Source organism: Micrasema longulum, unplaced genomic scaffold, assembly GCF_059751315.1.
Source record: "Micrasema longulum isolate JH-2025_06_02 unplaced genomic scaffold, ASM5975131v1 h1tg000133l, whole genome shotgun sequence".
NCBI lineage: Eukaryota > Metazoa > Arthropoda > Insecta > Trichoptera > Brachycentridae > Micrasema > Micrasema longulum.
Window position 1 is genome coordinate 1,589,409 of NW_028277339.1, and position 20,013 is coordinate 1,609,421.

Genomic DNA, 20,013 nt, shown 5'->3' on the forward strand with positions numbered 1-20,013 from the left:
GTGTGGGACTGCGTTCAGTAAATAGTCCATGAAAAGAAACTAACAACTCTGAAAACATTGGAAGCTATTATAATAGCAACCATTTTGGAAATAACACGGGATTTGTAAAAAAATGCAGGCAAAAAATGGACCGCCAGAATGCGCTAAGTAGCGGAAGACATTTTTGGGACATCGTTTTTAAAAAAATATGTGTTTTTCAATCTTTTGAACACAGTGAGCAAGTTAAACTCTACAAGAAATCGAATATAAAAATGTATTCTTACGGGCGGTAAAAATTAAAGCATTGAATTGTACCGCAAAGTTTCTTGAATAAACAATAAAAAAATAACGTTAATAAAAATTAACTACTTTGCATGACTTCACTAGTTCTCCCGAACCAACCAATGATAAGAGTGTTCTAGTAGATTTCTGGTTTAGGGTAAGTCAACCGATGAATCAGCAGAACTCATCGAGATGAAAGGAGAAGATAAATTGAAACGTCACACGCGAAGTAATTATAAAAATACAAAACTTTTTTATACAATCGCGCTGATAATACGATACATAAAACTTTTTAAAAACTTGTTTGTTTTAGTTTTATGGTCTACGAGCTGAACCCGGCAATGCTTTGCTATTGTTAGATTTGAGTACATACGCGTATATGGAATAAATGAACACAGTCAAGAGTTTAATACCAATTATTGTATTTAGTCTAAACAATATATTTACGTATACGTATTATTATTGTGTTTCGGTTTACATAAAATATGAGGACAGAATTTTTTTGCTCAGTCCTGCTCTTTGCGTATTAAGTCATTATTTAGTCGCCAGCCGGGTTTTGACATGATCTTGACTTTTAATTTGAAACCGAAATGCTTGGTTGTGTCGTGGTAGCGTGTCAAAACCGTTCAATTTTCAAAAAAGTAATTATTTTTGCAAATTTCAAACTCTGCTCTTCTTACCAACAGGGGTGCACTTTAGTTAGGAATGCAATTGTCAAAAACGTATCGAATATCAATTGATATTATTTTAGTATTACAAAAAATCCAGTACAAAATAAATGAGTAGAAATTTAAATCTAATTGGAATCCATAGAAAAACTAATGTTGTTTGTAAACATTCAAAAACAAACTTTTTTCATCATCCATCCATTTTTTTGTATACGCATTCTTGGCGAATGCAACCCTGGTGATGGATAAAAAAACATTTACGCTCCTTACTTTTTTTGTGCTTGGTAAATTAAAGAATTTATGGGCTCTAAACCTTCTCGTGGCAAAGATGTACATTTATCTGAAAACCGCACGTCAATCAGTCTAGTAGTTATTCAGTCCATCAAAGAAAACTACTCGAATATTGCCTTTTATATATATAGATTAACAAAAAAAAACACTGAATTTCCTCATTAAAACAAACCAATTTCTATAAACATTTGAATTCACGCTTAAAAAAACATCCTGTAGTACATGTTGGTTTCATGCACAGTTCGTTACTGGGTAATGTGCCATTACGAAAGTAAATACTGTTTATGGTGTTGTGCGAACATGTCGTGAATGTCCAAAATTTTCAGAGTTTGACTGTCACCGGTAATCGTTGACTGTTGACACTTGTCACGCGTGACCTAAAGCACTTTGACCTAAAAAAGGTTTTATGTTTATAGCCTTTTAGATATGTTATTGGACAATGATTAACGAACATGAAAGACGTGCAAATGCTTTTATAATTAATCAAAATATTGGGTTTCATAATTTTATTATGGTTATTCCATTTATAACTTTACTTTTTAATTGTTTTTTTACAAGTAAAACCTTATTAGCATGAAAACAATGCATAAAATTAAAAATAGAACACTTAAGGTTGAACTTGCTAAAAAAAGTCGGGCTCTTATGTTTGGCAAGTATATAAAATAATATAAAAAATAAACAAAAATGCAAAACAAATAAAAAATTAATAAAGAGTTAAAAGATTCAAAAAATTGAGAAAAAGTAAAACTTAAAAAAAAATACACACAGGCCTATATATACAAAGAATTATAATAGTCTAGAAACCGCGTACGCGCATTAAACTGATGCCGACATAACTACTCATAAATGAATAGTTTTAAGTTTTGGCCATTCATTACTCAGTAGACGTCGCTTAGTACGCAACTGCCGATTTAAATTCAACAATGCCGTATTGTGTCGTTTGTAAGTGTCAAAATACTGCTGGGATTAAAAGGAAATAGGGTGGGATCACATTTCATGTGTAAGTAGCAAATTCACAAATAATATTACTTGACAATTCGATTATTTTACCATCTGCCAGATTATTAAATAAAACAAGGTAGACGTTTTTTTAGTATTGCTAGGTTGTTAGATTTTTTTGCCTGGCTGTCTATTAATAAACCTGAAACGATATTAATTTACTTAATGACTAATTTTTTTTTTTTTTTACGTTTGCCTAATAAAAGGATATATTTTTCTTTATAATCCAGTCAGTAAAATATTTGTTGTGGTAAAAAATAACTTGAAAATACACCAAATTTTCTTATATTTTTGTTATGATAGTAAATTGTTCACAGTCTGGTAACATTACGCGGCTACTTCACGCATGCGCGCAGGTGGAATGTCAGATTTTTGGACACAGTGCGATGTATGCAAACATGATTCTATGCGCCTTCTGGTATATTATAATTCCATGCATATTCGAGTAAACATACATTTTATTTTTAATATACAATTAATGTGAATTATGTCAGGAAACTTTTCTTAAATTTTTCGTAATTTATTTCTTCCCGTAGATTTAGTGGTAAATTATTGAAAAGCTTCCTTCTTTAATACATATAGTGATGTTTGGCAGTTGTAGTTTTTATTCTCTGTATTTCATTCTGTTCTTAAGGCTGTAGTCTGGTAAAATGAACGTAAAATTAGGAAATCGTACGATTTTGCCATTTTATAACGATTTTTTTTTAAATTGCTTATTGATAATAAAAAAAACATAAACTAGTTATAAACAATATTTTTTAAAGGTATTTCTGTTAAAAAATATAAGTTTTATGCAACTAAAATATAACTACTTTTAGACCGGCAGATTACGCCATTTAAAATTTAGCCTGAACATAGGTATCTGGAATCTCAATAAAAACTAAGTATTGAACTAAAATTAGTTGTAATAATTTGATTTTTATATTTATATAATATAACAATTGTTTATGTGTTATTAATGGATATATGTAAATAGGATTTAAATGTTTGTGGTATATTTATTATTTATTTTAAAATCTGGAAAAAACGCACTCACTCACAAATTCTTATGTGTGCTCTACTCTAGTAATAGAACAGTATAAACGTGTATTTCATTTATGAACAATTTCATATGTATTTTGTCTTAACTTTAAGTTTAAAAAACTATCAAAATGGATAAAAATGTTTTATTGAAGTAAATTATATTTATGACAAAAATAACTTGAAAAAATACATTATTTACTGCCTTAGAACAGGGAAACTATCTGTAGCTAAGCAGTTTAGATGACTCACCAGCGAAAACAAAAAAATTGAACGTATATAACAGTTAAATAAAATAAATAAATTTGTCCATAAAATAAAGAAAATAGTATGTGTTGCGCATAAATAAACAATTAATTGCTTTATGTATACCGTAGGTCATAGTTACTCTATGTAACGCAAGTCCTACTTTAATAAATGGAATATTTGGCTCTTCATGCCACATAAACCATTGGGAGTACAAATACATTATCTATCGTTGTGAAGATGGAATTTTATATTAAGTCGTCCCGTCTGTAATTGCCGCCACGTGCCACCACTGCGGACTCGCTATGCACATGGTGACGTCATATGAAAATATCCCGAAACGACGTATTTCAGTAATATCACTGAAACTTTCAGAATGTAGTCTGCATGTGAAAACTGATGTGCTGAAAATATTGAAAAACAAACTGACATAGGAGCTTTTTTCTTTTATTTATCAACTGAAAATTTTCATATTTGGTTAACATAAATTGTGTCTGTTTTTATCCAAATTTAAAAATGAGCACCAAAATAAAAAAATGTCATTCGAAAGAAAATTTTCTTTTCTGTAAGATATTGTGTTTGCTTTTACGTTGCATGTATTATTTTATTTGTGATTGCAAATCTTCAAAATGGAATGTCAAGTAGACAAAAGTGAGCATTTCCGTCACCTCTTTCTGTTCGCGTTCAATCGAGGGAATAAAGCTGCCAAAGATGCTCGCGATATTTGCACAGAATACGGTGAAGATATTATGAATCATTGATTAATTTGTTGTAAAATAAAAAATAAAAAATAAAACAAAAGTTGTGTCTTTTTTTTCCAAATGAAGAAAACAAAAAGAAACTTTTTTTTACGACTATTGCAACACATTCTTGTTAACAATTGTTATCTTCTTGTTAACAACACTGTGTTAACAATCTTAATTTTGCTCAAGTTTCAACAAGTGTGTGAAGTGGCCCCTTAAACCGGACCATGACAGGTCATAAGCCCTGTATATGCCTAGACTTCTATATTTCCTTTTCTTATTTTTTTTTCAACAGTTTTGTAATATGTTAATCTAAATGACTCTCAAAGGGGTGAAATATAATAATTTGTTTACAAACAGTTGGACAAACTAAAATAATTGTAATGTTTCAAAACTTAATGTACATGGGTTTCGTACCGTACAATATGTCACCCGAAAACACGGAAGGCCCTGAAATATTAAAAATATATTTAATTATAAATAATTAATTTATTATTAATTAATATGAATGAAATCACTGAAACTTGAAATAGGTTTATATTGGGTGTTTTTATTTGTGTGAACTTCAAATGAAATAAATCGGGTTGTAGTCTCGTGGCTAGCGTCTTGGACTCATGGATCAAAGGTCCGTGGTTCGAATCCTACACTTCCCCAACTTGATTCTCATTTTGTAATAGTGAGTTATTAACAACTTGTTAAAAAGGCCATCAAAATTAAATATTTGGGTAAATCATACGAACGCATATATTTATTTTTCTCAAAAAAATAAAATATTTTAACATTAATATATTAATAATAAATATTTAAACAAGTAGATAGCAACAGCAATGGAGAACATTTTATTGAAGGAAATTTAAAAGTTTGGCTTTTCAGGAGCTTTGACCGGTCCATGTTATGACCACAAATATTTAAAATTGTTTTTTAAATCTTTTAATACGGCACACAAAAACATATTCTTATATGTGCTATAATAATAACATTGCATATGTATTTAAATTTCAAATAGTTAACAGGTGTAAATTCTCTTAAAATTCCCTTGGGGTTAAAAGCTAGTCTTTCTATACTCTTTCTTTCTATGTGGATAAACTCAAAATATTGTCAAGTAAATATTTGACGGATTTTGTTTATTTTTATTGTGTCCGAAAGAATTAAAATAAACAATTTTTTTCGGAAAATGATACCCGACAAGTAATGTCCTCTGCGATTTGCGGCTTTATGTCGGTAATATAATACGCATTACATGTGTAATGTTATGGTTTATTTCTAGCACGAACAGCTCAAGTTACAGGAGTAATATTGTAGTTTGTTATCAAACTTTGCCAGCAATGAAAGGTTTATTACGACAGGTGTCACTCAGAGAAAATCAATAATGACACAATACCATTAATAAAAAATGTAAAAGGCAATGACCAGTTGGATTGATTTTTCTGTGTGTTGGATCTAGAAGGGCCAATGTCAGAAGGTGGTTGTCAATTTAAAAACATGTATATTTGATTATTTTATACCCACCCGTATGTTGTAATGTTTTATATAAATATTTGGTATCAAAGACGTCAAACAATTCATTATTATGCCACCAAATGGCTAAATAATTAATTTTATGTAACAATACGACTTACGTCGTTGGCCCTTATGAATTCAAGCCACAGATTTATGTTTCCAATATCTTAGAGTAATATCAAGCCATTGGCTAATAGAGTCGCCCATATGGACGAAAACCATTCCATGAGTATCAACCACGAAGTTAGCTACAGTTTACAGAAATACGACGGGCTGTAGGTACTCAGGTCGAGAATTGCAAGGGCTAACTGAAACCGTCCATCGCTAAACTAAAAACCAAACCAAACATTTGGAACGCTTTTGTTCTATGCGAGATAGAGCTAAAGGGCTTAACTTTAAAGCTAGGGTTTCCTAGGACAGCGGTGTCCGTATCTTAACGGCCGTATTGAACGATGATGCGGTGGACAGCCGTCGTAACGGTGACTAGATACTGGTTTCCTAGGAAAATAGTGTTATCTACACCGCTGTCCTAGGAAACCGTATCTTAAGAGGAGCGAATTATTGCTGTGAGGTGTAAGTACTTAAATAGAACATTGAATTTCTTTCATGTTAGTTACAAATGAATATTTCTATTTATTTTACCTCAGATATTTACCTAAGGTTTATTATTACGCTTTATTTCATTTTCTTTGTATTGCGTACTTTTTTTATCAATTCTTTTTATTGGCAGGTTTAAGTGGCCACTTTACACACCGTGTAACATTCACCATTTTGCCTATGTTTGATCATCCGTATTTCTACGATTCTTCCATCTGTTGATTTTAGTGAAGTTCTTCTTTTTCTTCTTATCAGCCCGTTTCTCTCTATTGCTGGATATAGGCCTCTTCCAAAATTTTACATGTTCTTTTGTCCTGTGCACTCTGTTTCCATCCATGGCCCACGAGTTCGAGTGAAGTTAAAGAACTGAAACCCTTATTGTTGTGAAGAGATTCATCTGGTTGAATTATTCCACATACTAGGCAATGCCTAAAAAACAATTTTCCAATTATTCCCTTAATAACATACAAATGTACATACGCCCATATACACATATCTATACGCTCTTATACATACACACATACACATTAATTTTAAACATATTCATATTTGCATATTATATTAACATGTCTGTATATGTTATTGAGGATCACTTTATTACTTTTACCTCAATTATTTCACATTTTATGACAGTGATATTCGAACAAACCAAGTATTTAAACCAGATTCATATGTTGTTTTTGTTTGTTCTTTAGATTTAGTCATTCAACAAAAAAATAAGCGTACATTTAAAATAAATAGTCCAATTAAGTTATCATAAATTAGTTACATACTTAGATGTATACTCTAAGGTTACATATCTGGTCTCCATTCTGCAGAATTCATATTGACCATATCGAGTCTGTCCAACACCGTTTTCCAAGAAAAATGGTATGGTTGCTCGGATTACAAAAGGGCAATTATTCCTATTTTGAAATAGAGTAATATCTTAATCTGTCTTCATTGGAGAAACGTAGATATGAGATGGACCTTATATGCATTTTCAAAATACGTAATGCTATAAGTGATGTCCCATCTCTGTTGCAATCAATTTATTTTCATGTTCCCAACCATGTCACCAGAAGTCAAAATCTGCTGCAAAAAAAAAATAAATTTTCTAGAGCAATTTTTGTTTGTATACCCCAATGTCCAGAATGTGTAGATTAGTCAATTCGTCACACGACTTGGAATTCTTTGGGATAGATCTTCCGACTTTTCGTAGATCTCTTCGCGACCAAAACAGTGCTGGATAAAGTTGGATTGGCATGGGTTAGCTCGAAGTCTTATGTCTTCCGTTTTTATGAATATATTGTATACCATTATTGTTATTGCATATTAAAAAAAAAAGAAATCATAATGAATAAAATAAAATAAAATTAAAAAAAAACCTACTCATACAAATGAATGTATACAATTGAAAAAAAATACAACTTTTGAGTTATGAAAATAAACTGTTTTTTTAAATAATAATTTTAATTATAAATTTAATTCAAGTAAAATGGCTAAATAGTGCAGAGCCAGTTCTCATATATGAAACAAAAACAAATTAAATTTTAATTTAAAATGATGATTTTCAAGTATCTTACATAATATAACAATTTTAAAAGATAAAAACTCAAAACAAAAATGAATAAAAATAATTATCCTGTAAGGAAAGAAAAAAAAAAAATTCAACATAATGTGTTTTTGCATAAATGAGATAAAATAAAATAAATTATTTTATATAATTGGAATGCGTAAATCTCTCATACGCATGCATGCTAGTATGTATGTATAATATGTCTATTTCTTAACAGCAGTTATTACAGTATGTACAGGCACGTCTTATGAATGAATTCTGTGCGTAACTATTTTTGCACTAAGGTACGTGGAAAACTTAAGTGAGTCTAGTACAATGGCGAGTGCGGCGTAATCCAATGTTTCCTATCAGTTACGGTGAGCGGTGAGCAGGGGCGAATTGTCCAAATAAGCGATTATGCGCAGCTTACCATTATATTTTACTTTCGATAGTAATGTTTTAAAGTTATTATTTTTAATATTTTTTATTTCCTTTTTTAATTAGGTAATATAAAAAATCATATTATCTCTTACAGAATATTTTATTTTTTCTTTCTTATGGTATATACAAAAATATTATAACTGTCCATTATTTATTATAGGAGCTAAAATTCATTAACATTTTCTTGTATACACACGAACAGGCCATGTCTTTGTGGAAATTTTTGTTTACTATTTTTCTATTAATATGTATTTCATTGATATGTAATTATGATTTATTTTTTTAATACTCTGTTTTATTATTATGTTTATTGTAAAAAACAAAAAATTTAAATAAAAAAAAATAGTAACCATGTTTATGGGAAAATAATTGTTATTTATTATACATCACTACCACCGTTTATATTTTCCTACAAAAAAATATCTATAAAGTGCGCCCAGCGTCCAGCCCGTTCTCAGTGAACGATGAAACTATCCGATTACCTCAGCTTATTTCTCCATACAAAAAAGTACAGTATATTTTACGTCTTTGGCCTAGTCGCATATTTTAAGTACTAAAACAAGCTCGCAGATTACAAATATTATTTTAAGATTCTCTATTTGGAAACTTGTATTTCGAACATTATTTCCGAAGGACTATTTTTCTTTGATAGGATACCGTTGACATATTACGTATCACATAGGATATGTGGCGTTTGCAGTGGCCATTTTTGGCATTATTCATTTTAAAAGGAATCGGCCAGTGCACAATGTTGATTTTATTTAAATTAAAATGGAAATATCTGCTAAATGTCATTGTCGTATTTTTTAATAAACTTTCGTACAAGTATTATTTAAAAAAGCTACATATATCGATTTTCACAGAACCACAGAAAAAAAGTAATTTATAGACACAATACTTACATTTTATTATTTACTTACATGTAAATAAATGTTTTTTTTTTGTAGATTACCTATAAAATAAATCACGGCTTGCTACTGGTGGTGAGTCTACGAAACCGTTTAAAATTTAATTAAGGAAAACTATTTCCCTTTTGTCGCCTTATCCAGCAAGTTAAAGATCCGTAGACATACTAAAGAAAAATGTCTCTTCGCCAAAAAAGGGCCTATTGATTTAAAACATTGAATTCATTAAAAAAAACGGATCAAATGTACACATTGCCAACATGGTTATTTACTCATGTATTAATAATTTAAAACAAGGCAAGGCGCAAGGGTATCAAAGTGAATTGCATAGAATTTTCACTCAAAGAAAGCGTAAATGTTTTATGGTCTCCTAAAAGGTAAGAGATTGAAAAAGAAACATGTTTTTCTTCTAAAGTGCCACCCCATAGCGGAAGTTGGGGCCCATTTACAGGATAATCGATTTTCTGCAGTGCGCTGTGTCCATTTTAGTCCACCACTTAACTTTATTCAGTTGTGAAACTGTCTACTTCCGATTCCACGTTTACATCCGGTGCTTTTTTCTTTAGTAATGAAATGTTTGATTGAATGGAATTCTCAAAGCTGAGAATATCGCGTGACAATGTTTTTTTTTTATAATTACTTAAAAGTAATTTTAAATAAGGATTTCCAAATATAGTTCTTTGGGTTTATTGTTGATTTCTCAAACTAGCATCCCTTTCACAAACCTCTACCCCTCCCTTACACAAAATATGATATTAAAAACGTATTTGACCAGCGAAGCGATACGCACCGGACTCAGACAAAAGAAGCGGCTGGATAGGGGAAAAGTAGGAGTTTGTGAAACGGATGTTTCAAAAAAATTACGGATTATCTCCATTTTCATTTATGAAAAAAAAACAGTTTAAAAAATATAAATTAAGTTTTTTTTTCAAGTTTACCATGAGGAATGTTCCTCTAAAGTTTTGCGGTCAGGTCTTTGAACACCGTGTAGCGTAAAAACAATTCGTCAAAGCTTGAAACTTGGTTCTGCAATGTGCTTAAAGGTAAGATAAGTCGAACGCTTCAGGTGCCAATTTGGGGCTGTAAAATATCGCAGGGTAAAACCACCTTACAGACAAATATTTCAGGGTGACTTTTCCCAGGAGTCGAACCTAGGTCCTCAAACATAGTAGGCAAATACGCCAACTACTACTATACGGGGCGGACTTTCACACACATAACTATACTCTTCATCCGCCCGGATACATATACATAATTTTTGTGGTGTTCATCTATTTTGTTAATATAGTATATCAGAAAAGTCATGTCTAGGTTTTCAAATTATTTCTCCCCGAAATTCCTGTCGGAAGGATCCAAATATTTCCCGGTGTTTTCCCGATCTTAATAAAATAAAAGCCTTTATTTTCCCACGAGGATGATCGTGCACCTGCGGTAAATAATGGCCAACGTTTATATCCTGTACATGTACGATTATGTGGGTCATATATACATGGCCTACCTGACACCTTGCTTATACCAAAATGTACTCCCAAAGGAGGCATTGGGTGGATATATGGGACACGCATATTATGTAATAACTCCAGACAAATGTACTGATATCTTAATTTGTTGAACCAACAGAAACGTTATTTAAATATTTTTTGAATTTTATTTTACAATTTAAACATTTTATGTACACAGGTACATTAAGAGTCCTCACTTGGGAAACCTGTTCTGAGGAGGACTGTAGTCGTACAGTGTTCAAATTTCATACTATTTTTATTGACGAATAAACGCTCTAAGATTTAAGATACGTTTTGCTTATATATTTGCAATATTGATATCTTAATTTAAATCCACACAACAAAGACATTCTCCATAACTTATTGTAAAAAAAGTTTCAAATTCAAGATCAATGATAAGAAAAAAGAATTGACCTCAAAATTTCAAAAAATACAACTTTCATTAAGTATTGTAACTTAAATAAAAAGGATAAATGATGTAATCAAAATTATGTTTTATATTGTGCATGCAGATAATAAGGAAATTCTGAGTTTTTTTATATTTGTTTATAGAATATTAAACTAAGCCAATTTTTTTATTTGTATAAATCGTATTATCAGCGCTATGATTTTTTAAAGTTTTGTATTTCTGAAATAACTCCGCGTGTGGCGTCAGAAGTTGATCTCTGACAGTTCTTCCGATTGGTTCGTTTACGGTGACCAAACCGGATATCCTTCAAAGCTCTCATATCATTTAATGGTTCATATGAACCAGTGACGTCATTCAAAGTAATGCGTTTTTATTAAGATATTTTTTATTATTATTTTTCGTACATTTTCAAGAAATTTTGCTTTACAATTGAAATTTGGTAAGGTATCCAAAATAGAATACTTTCATTGGATTAAATTCTAATTTTATTTTTTAATACGCAAAAATCCAATAAATTTATTTTATTTTGGATACTATACCTAATTTCAAAATGATCTACCTATTTTTAAATTTGGATAGGCATTATTATGTATCATTTTATCGAAATACGTCTACAATTGTAACATCAATAATAACCCAAGTTAAAAAATATCATAAGTTAAAGATCTTTGCATCCTCATCAATAAAAATCTTACATTTATTCCTTATTTTATGAAATTACTAATATAAAGAAGTAGGATTCGCAAGTTAGGTAATTAATGTTCTGATGAAGAGTAGGGCACAACCTTAAACCGGTAGAGGTAGGAAATACGATAAGTGGTTATGTACAAATATTTACTGACATTTATTGGAAATATTTTCGTTTGGCTATAAATATCCCTTAGTTCTAACCAAATATGAATTCGTCTCACTGTATCGAGATAAAATTGGCTACCATAAACTTCAAATTATTCATGTCACCAAAATTTATTTCGGTAGTTCTTGACCTTCTTAAATGAGGCAAAAAAGATTGATGACACGAACAAGACTAGAACGTAAAAAAACTACCCTTTTGAGAAGACCATTTTGACATTTTGTCTCTGAGATATTATCTGCTGGTAAAAACGATGTCTACGCGAAAGGGTGAGAAAGAAACTCGTTTTGATAAAGGTTTTTTCGTCGAAAGATTGACAATTCTACAGCTTGGATGTCAATCAATTCGTATAAATCACATTGATCCGTGTCACTCGATTAGTCTTGAAACAATCTGATGTGACGTTAGCGCAAAATATGGCTACGAATCAAAATGATGAAGTAATTTGACATTTCGACAATTCGACAATTCGAACTAGATTTTCACAATTTTTGTCAGTATCTTCTTTTCTGTTTTTTTTTCTGCATAACTAATATTTTGAAACAAATTTAGGTAGCTATGTGTATTTGGTACAGTTCTGTGTGTTAAAAAGAACTAAAGTCCTGTGTGAGTATCTTATACTGGATTGTTCCTAAGATAAAAATCCAGGAATAGAAAAACGAATCGACATAAATTTGCCCCATAGTCTAGTAGTTAGCCCGTTCATTTACCATGCTGAAGGTCTCAGATTGTATTTTTCGTAGAGCAATATTTGTATTTTATTTTTGCTTTAATCGCTGTGATGCTTTTTTAGAGGCTCGTCAGCAGGTAGGAATGAGAAGATATGGAAGGGAGTTATGAAAAATACACCAGAACACCCAGACCAATTGAAAAAAAAAGATTTTCTTTTTGCAACTTCTGGAAATTGAACCCACGACGCCAGTTTCACAGTTAGCTGTGTAACCAACTGCACCACGGCGATTAAAGGTGGTTTACTGCAATATTTCGCAACGAAGGGAAGATGGTTCGGATACTAAAACACGTGATATTTACATATTTTTTTTGACTCAACATTAGCAATGCTCATTTGTTAGAACCAGAACGTTTTTTTAAAAATATTTTCAAATGTAAAGTGCCATTGAAACAAACAATTATGACAAGCATAAAAAAAATATGTTCACAAAATTGCGACGAACTTTGAACGAAAATGACGGGCGATAAATTGCCAAAAAGTGCATCTGATTTTTAAATAATATATAATGTTAGCGCTAAAATTCTCATTATTTTAACCTTCACTAAATTCGGCATCGGTTTAAATAATTATGACGTAATCAGTTGTTTTAAATGAGGAAAAAATAATAGCAGTGATAAGTTTACCAACACCATTTACTAAATGTGTTTATTGACTCTCGGCTTTCTTTGTTCCCACGATTCATCTGATTGACTGACATTTCACTTATAACAAATTACTTTCAAACAATATCTTTAGTTTGTCCAAAGTTTTGTTGGATAACTGAAATGACTCCTTTGAGAGTAATTAAGATCAACATATTAAAGCAGAGATGTAGAACATTTAAGAGAAAGAAATATTGAAATTTTAGGCATTTTAAGAGCTTATGACCTGTCATTAGAGGGTTCATTGTATGAAACCACGGTGTTATAATATGCACCTACATAAAAACTTTTTATGTTTCTTTTTCTTCGTTTATATACTGTATATTACTGGAAATTATTATTTCTACACACTTTGGTGGGATTGTTACCACCTTTATGTAGGCACCTAGTTGGTGGCCTAATTTTGTGATGTACAAAGTTATGTGGGTGCACAGAATGAGAGCAAGTAAAACAGGGTACTTACATTTTACACAAAGATTTATTCACGAAACTAAACTACTGAAGCTAACACATTGAAAGAAGGATTCTACTAACTATATTAGGCAAAATAAAATGAAGTTGGTAAATCTAAATTGGCGGTAATTTTGTGCCTCGAAGACGCGTGCGGTGAGGTCGGAATCCGGTAGTATTCTCGAAGCCGGTTTGGCCCGTTCGTACGCTCTACGTCGGCGTTCGGCAATGTTCGGCTCGTGCCGTCGTTGTCGACCCGCCACACAGCCCCCTTCCAAGTTTTGAAATCTGTTTTTCAAAACTGACGCTGTATCACCCTCCTGCCGCTACGCGTTGTGTATGCCGGTTGTTCTGTTGGTGTTTCCGTTTCTGCTGGACTGGCTCGTTCTTCCGCTGTCTGGAACGCCGGCTTGCACCTGTCCAGCGAAACCTTTTTATGTTCGCCATCCACGTCCAGTGTTACCGTCTTTTCCGCCCTGGTGATGACCTTGTAGGGCCCCTTGTAGTTCGGCATCAGGGGTTTGTACACTCTGTCGTCCCTCAGAAACAAGTGTGTGGCTCTCTTTAGTTCCGGGTGGATGAAAACGTTACCTTTATTGTGGTGCTCGACTGGCCTTGGTTTGACGTTTTGCATGAAATTTACCAGTTGCCTAGTGTAGGAGTCCGGGTCAATGTAGTCGTTCGTCTGCTCCAGGATGTCTGCTGGTAACTTTGGTTTGCACCCATACAGCATCTCTGCTACTGAGTGCTCTGCATTCGTGCGCAGTGTGGCCCTCAGTCCGAGTAGTATGGTGCTGATCGATTTTGTCCACGGAACAGGGTGGTGAGCTTTAATGGCCGTCTTCAGCGTTCTATGAAATCGCTCGATCATGCCATTACTTTGTGGATGGTAAGGCGTCGTGTTGGAGTGTGCTATGCCTGATCTGGAACAAAACAAGTTAAAGTCCGTAGACATGAATTGCCTACCCTGATCAGTTATAATTTTCTCCGGTACGCCGTATCTCGCAATCCAGTTGTCCCAGATGGCTCTGATGATTGTGTGGGTCTGGATATCTGCGATAGGGATTACTTCCGCCCATCGAGTGTATCGGTCGATACATGTGAGGCAGTACCTCAGTCCCTCTGATGGTGGAAAAGGTCCGATGAGGTCGACATGGACCACGCAGAATTTCTGTCTCGGCATGTCGATCTTGATGATCGGTGTCCTCGTGTGTTTGTTGACTTTGCTCTTCTGACAGGGTATGCAGGCCTTCGTCCAAGCTGCGCAGTCTGCTTTCATATTTTTCCAGACGCCTCTTTGACTGATGGTCTTGGTCGTGGCGTCGGCTCCTGCATGGTTGAGGTTATGCACTTGGTTGAAGAAAGATCTCTGTAGCGTTTTTGGGATGTACGGTCGCATGTTGCCTTTGTTGAGATCGAAGACGATTTCTTGTCCCTGCATGTTGGTTTTGATCAGGTTCAGAGCAGTGTTCTTGTCGTCCAAGAGTGCGAGTAGTTCGTTGTCCTGCCTTTGTTCTTTATGGATCTTTTCGAACGATATGTTTGCCTCTTGTTCGATCATGTCGATTCTTGATAAGGTATCGGCGACGACGTTGTCTTCTCCTTTTATGTATTTGATGTCCGTGCTGAACTGTGAGATGTAGTCTAGATATCTGAGTTGTCTGGGGCTTTCTTTGTCGTGACTTTTCCTTCTAAACACGAATTGTAGTGGTTTATGGTCCGTGTATATACAGAATTCTCTGCCCTCCAGATAATGTTGAAAGTACCTTACAGTCTCAAAAATGGCTAGTAGTTCCCTGTCGTACGTACTATATGAACACTGAGCCTTGTTCAACTTTTTTGAGAAGAAACTTATCGGTTTGTAGTTGATGCCGTCTGTGGTTTGTTGTAGCACGCCTCCGATTGCGTAATCTGAGGCGTCTGTCCACACTGACATCTTGCTGCTTTCCTCTGGGTAGCTAAGCTTAGTGGCGTTGATCAGCGAGTTCTTGACCTCTTCGAAATCGTGTGTAGTGACTTCGTTCCACTCTACTTTTCTGTTGTCATTCTTTTTTGCTCCCTTGAGGTAATCGTGTAGTCGTATCAATTTGTGTGCTGCTCGTGGTATGAATCTTCGGTAGAAGTTTCCCATGGCCAAGAATCTTCTCAACTGCTTAATGGTTTCTGGCTTGTTGAGGTTCGTGATGGCTTCCACTTTTGTTGGCGAGGGTCCGATGCCTTCAGCCGAAATTTCATAACCAAGAAATAACAGTGTTTTCTTGGCAAACTCGCATTTAGATGGGTTTACCACCATTCCATGATCTTGAAGTCGCTGGAACAAAGCTTTTAAGTGTTCCACATGTGTTTCTTCGTCTGGTGAAGCGATCAATATATCGTCGATATATGCGTGTACTCCTTCTAGACCTCTTGTGACTTCGTTGATGTGACGTTGGAATGTTTGTGCAGCGCATGATAGTCCGAATGGCATTCTTACAAATTCAAATAACCCGAATGGTGTGGTTATAGCTGTCTTTTTAATGTCAGTTTCATTAATTGGAATTTGGTGATATGCTCGTTGTAAGTCAATTTTGGAAAAAAATTTACAGTTAAATAAGTCATTGCATATATCGTGGATATGTGGCAAGGAATAACGATCAGGTACCGTCTGTGCGTTTAAGCTACGGTAATCGCCACAAGGGCGATAAGTACCATCGCTCTTCTTCACCATATGCAATGGAGAGGCCCACTCACTCTTGGAGGGTCTACAAATACCTTGAGTCACCATGTGATCGAACTCTTGCTTCGCCTGCCTCAGTAGTTCTGGGGACAGCCGACGAGTCTTACACATAACGGGTTTGCCACGGGTATCTATATGGTGGATTGTGTTGTGTTTATCCAGCCCTGCGTATGGTTTATTGATATCTACTAGTTGTGGATACTTCAATATGAGTGAGTGGTAAATGTTGGTTTTGTCTGTTAATGATATGGAACATGTTATGTTGTTGTTTGTGGAGATGTCAAATGCTCTGACTATCTTGCCGTTTGTATTGTCTACTAACCGTTTGTTCCTAACATCTACTAACAGGTGGAAGTTGTGGAGAAAATCTGCTCCTATAATAGGGCGTGTCGTATCCGCTATTATAAACTTCCATGTAAACATTTGTTTACATCCCAGATTCAGTGTTACCGTGGTAACTCCGAAATTCTGGATCGTAGTCCCGTTCGCTGCATAGAGAATTAGCTTAGACTTTTCTCCATGGCGTTTGTGTAAAGATCTAGGAATTAATGATATTTCCGATCCGGAGTCAACGAGGTATGACACACCGGTATCACGATCTTTAACAAAGAGACGTGTTGTGTTGGTTGAATCAGCCGCCTCCGCTATGATTCGACCATCTAGTTTTTTGAAGCTAGATGCGGTTTAAATTCACATGGTGTGACGCATTTCTTAGCTTGATCGCCAAATTTTGTGTGGAAGTAACAAAGAATAGTTTTCTTGTTATTTCCGTTGGCCCTATAGCTTGTTTTGTTGAAATTGTTGTTGTATTTGTTGTTATTGAAATTGTTACTGCTGTTACTTGTTGTGTGTTTGAATCTATTGTTATTGTTGTTGTGACTATGCTGTTTGTTGATTGTGTGAAATAAACTCTCTACCTTATGGGTTAGAGCTTGTACGGACTGTTCTAAACTACAAATGTTATTTTTATTGTTGGTACCTACTACCGCTACATTATCCTGTGTGTACACCTGTATTAGGCGATCTGCTATCGTCGCTTGCCTATCCCAGTCATCTTCGCTTATGGCTAAATGCGCTTGGATCGTCTTGGGCAGTTGTTGTATCCACAAGTATTGCAACGTCGTTTCGTCTATTTGTAAACCTATTGCTAGCGTCCGCATCTCTCTAAGTAGGCTGGATGGGTTTCGATCCCCAAGCTGTAAGGAAGAAAACAGTTTTTCTCTCCTTCTGTCCTGTGGACAGCCCATGCGTTGGATTATAGCTTCCTTCAGCCTCGTATATTTTGCTCGGTTCGGTTCCATGAGTAAAATATCTGAAACTTGTTCTATGTGCGTTTGTTCAAGTTTTGACACTAAGTGACTATAACGTGCGTCTTCTGAAACTATGTTTGCCAACTCGAATTGTGCTTCTATCTGTTTAAACCAAAGTTCGATGTTGTTCACCCATAGCTGTGGTAGTTTAACGCTAATCCTATCCGTGTGGAACATGTTGTTTGCTGTGTTGATATTTGTCAAGTCAGTGTTGTCCTTGTTAGCCATTGTTTACAGTTTAAAAATATTCGTTTTTTAAAAAAAAATTCAGAAAAATGTATGTAATAATGATTACAGTATAAGTTAAAATATTGAAATAAAAGTATTCAATAATGAGTGTAGTTGTATTAAAAAGTTAAGTTTAAATTATTAGATTTAAATTTAAATTTAAATTTAAATTTCAAACAAAAATATTTATTTTTTAAATGTCAGAGTCACTATTTGTTATGTATGTACTGTGCAAGTTATAGAAAAGAAAATTAAAAACAGAAAATTTAAATAATTATTTTACCATACGGCGGAACACATTTTCCAACTATTAGGTATTTGTATTCTCCAAGCCTGAGTGGTCCCCTCAATATTAATATTCCTTTTGATTGTCCGTTGTACAATATATCAAGTTTAAAAATGTTTATGGTAAAACTTCAAATCTGTAACACATAATAACATGCATAGCCTAGGTTAAAAATATAAACATATATAGTACAGTCACACAATATAATGTATATAGAAAAAAAGTATGGATACTAATGTCCACGTACTAAGTTAAACATTCGTCGGCTTAGCCGCCCGAATATCTGTTTGTTTGATAGTTTCAAGTTGTTTACAAAAATAAAATTTTACAAATTGCAAGTATTGTGAACGACTGCGCCAGCTGAAAAATATTTCCGATAGATTTCGCTGGTAAAAAAAAACTTACTCCCGCAGTGCGTTCACAAGGAGAAAACTTTCGGATGCCTACGTCACGCTTGTCTCGCCATATAATATTTGTCAAAAATAATTATGTACCGGATTTTTGAGAAAAAAAAAAAAAAAAAAAAAACAAAATTTAAGAACTATAAATAACAATTATTTTCCGGTACCCTGTAAGTACCTCTACTCAATCTGGCACCCTATGTAAATGTTCGTGTGAATTGTTTGTGTGTTCGACTCAAGAAAAATAAAAAAAATAAAATTTATATGTGTTGTAGGAATGTATTACTCGGCGTGCGCTTTTTGGTGAGCGAGTCGCTCGAACGTATTATATTATGTTTGTTTATAATAATTTTAGTTAAATTATGAATCACCTGTTTGAATTAATCCCGGCCGAGTAATATTGTTAAGAAATTAATCACAGTTTAATCAATTCACTAGTTACATTAATTACATTTACATTAGTTACATTTACATTGAAGATTGTTACCGACAGAAAAATTCACTCGATTCGCTCGGTCTTTGAAAAATCTAATTCTATTATATATTATAATTATTATAATATAATTCTATTATACTAAATTAATTAACCTTACAATAAGTTAACCTTGAAATAGATTAACCTTGATTAATTACAAATAAATTAAAAGTGCAATCAAATTAAAAATGAAATTTTAAATTTTTCATGTACCGACCGAAAAAAGTAATTGTTGTACAATTTTGTCAAGCGAAGATATTTCTGTCTGAAATTTTGCGCAATTTTTATGGAATTTGAATGGGGTCACCGTGATTGATTGTTTAATGTTGTGTTTTCGTGTTCAAACGTCGGGGTATACCACTTTGGTGGGATTGTTACCACCTTTATGTAGGCACCTAGTTGGTGGCCTAATTTTGTGATGTACAAAGTTATGTGGGTGCACAGAATGAGAGCAAGTAAAACAGGGTACTTACATTTTACACAAAGATTTATTCACGAAACTAAACTACTGAAGCTAACACATTGAAAGAAGGATTCTACTAACTATATTAGGCAAAATAAAATGAAGTTGGTAAATCTAAATTGGCGGTAATTTTGTGCCTCGAAGACGCGTGCGGTGAGGTCGGAATCCGGTAGTATTCTCGAAGCCGGTTTGGCCCGTTCGTACGCTCTACGTCGGCGTTCGGCAATGTTCGGCTCGTGCCGTCGTTGTCGACCCGCCACAACACTATGTATTTTTTGTTAGATAAAAGGCACTACTGCCTTGTATATTAATAAATGAAAGTTTTGTTTTTAAATATA

At 33.6% G+C, this 20,013-nt stretch overlaps 1 protein-coding gene and 1 long non-coding RNA gene across 3 annotated transcripts in view; both read left to right on the forward strand.

Annotated features, from left to right (window-relative positions):
- The window catches only part of Epac (Exchange protein directly activated by cAMP), a 489,842-nt gene that overhangs the window by 26,712 nt on the left and 443,117 nt on the right, over positions 1-20,013 (forward strand). The gene's annotated exons all lie outside the window — the stretch shown is intronic.
- Positions 13,863-18,869, forward strand: LOC148284309 (uncharacterized). Its single transcript, XR_015825212.1, has 2 exons — positions 13,863-14,043; positions 18,287-18,869. It is a non-coding gene; the product is annotated as an uncharacterized LOC148284309 (long non-coding RNA).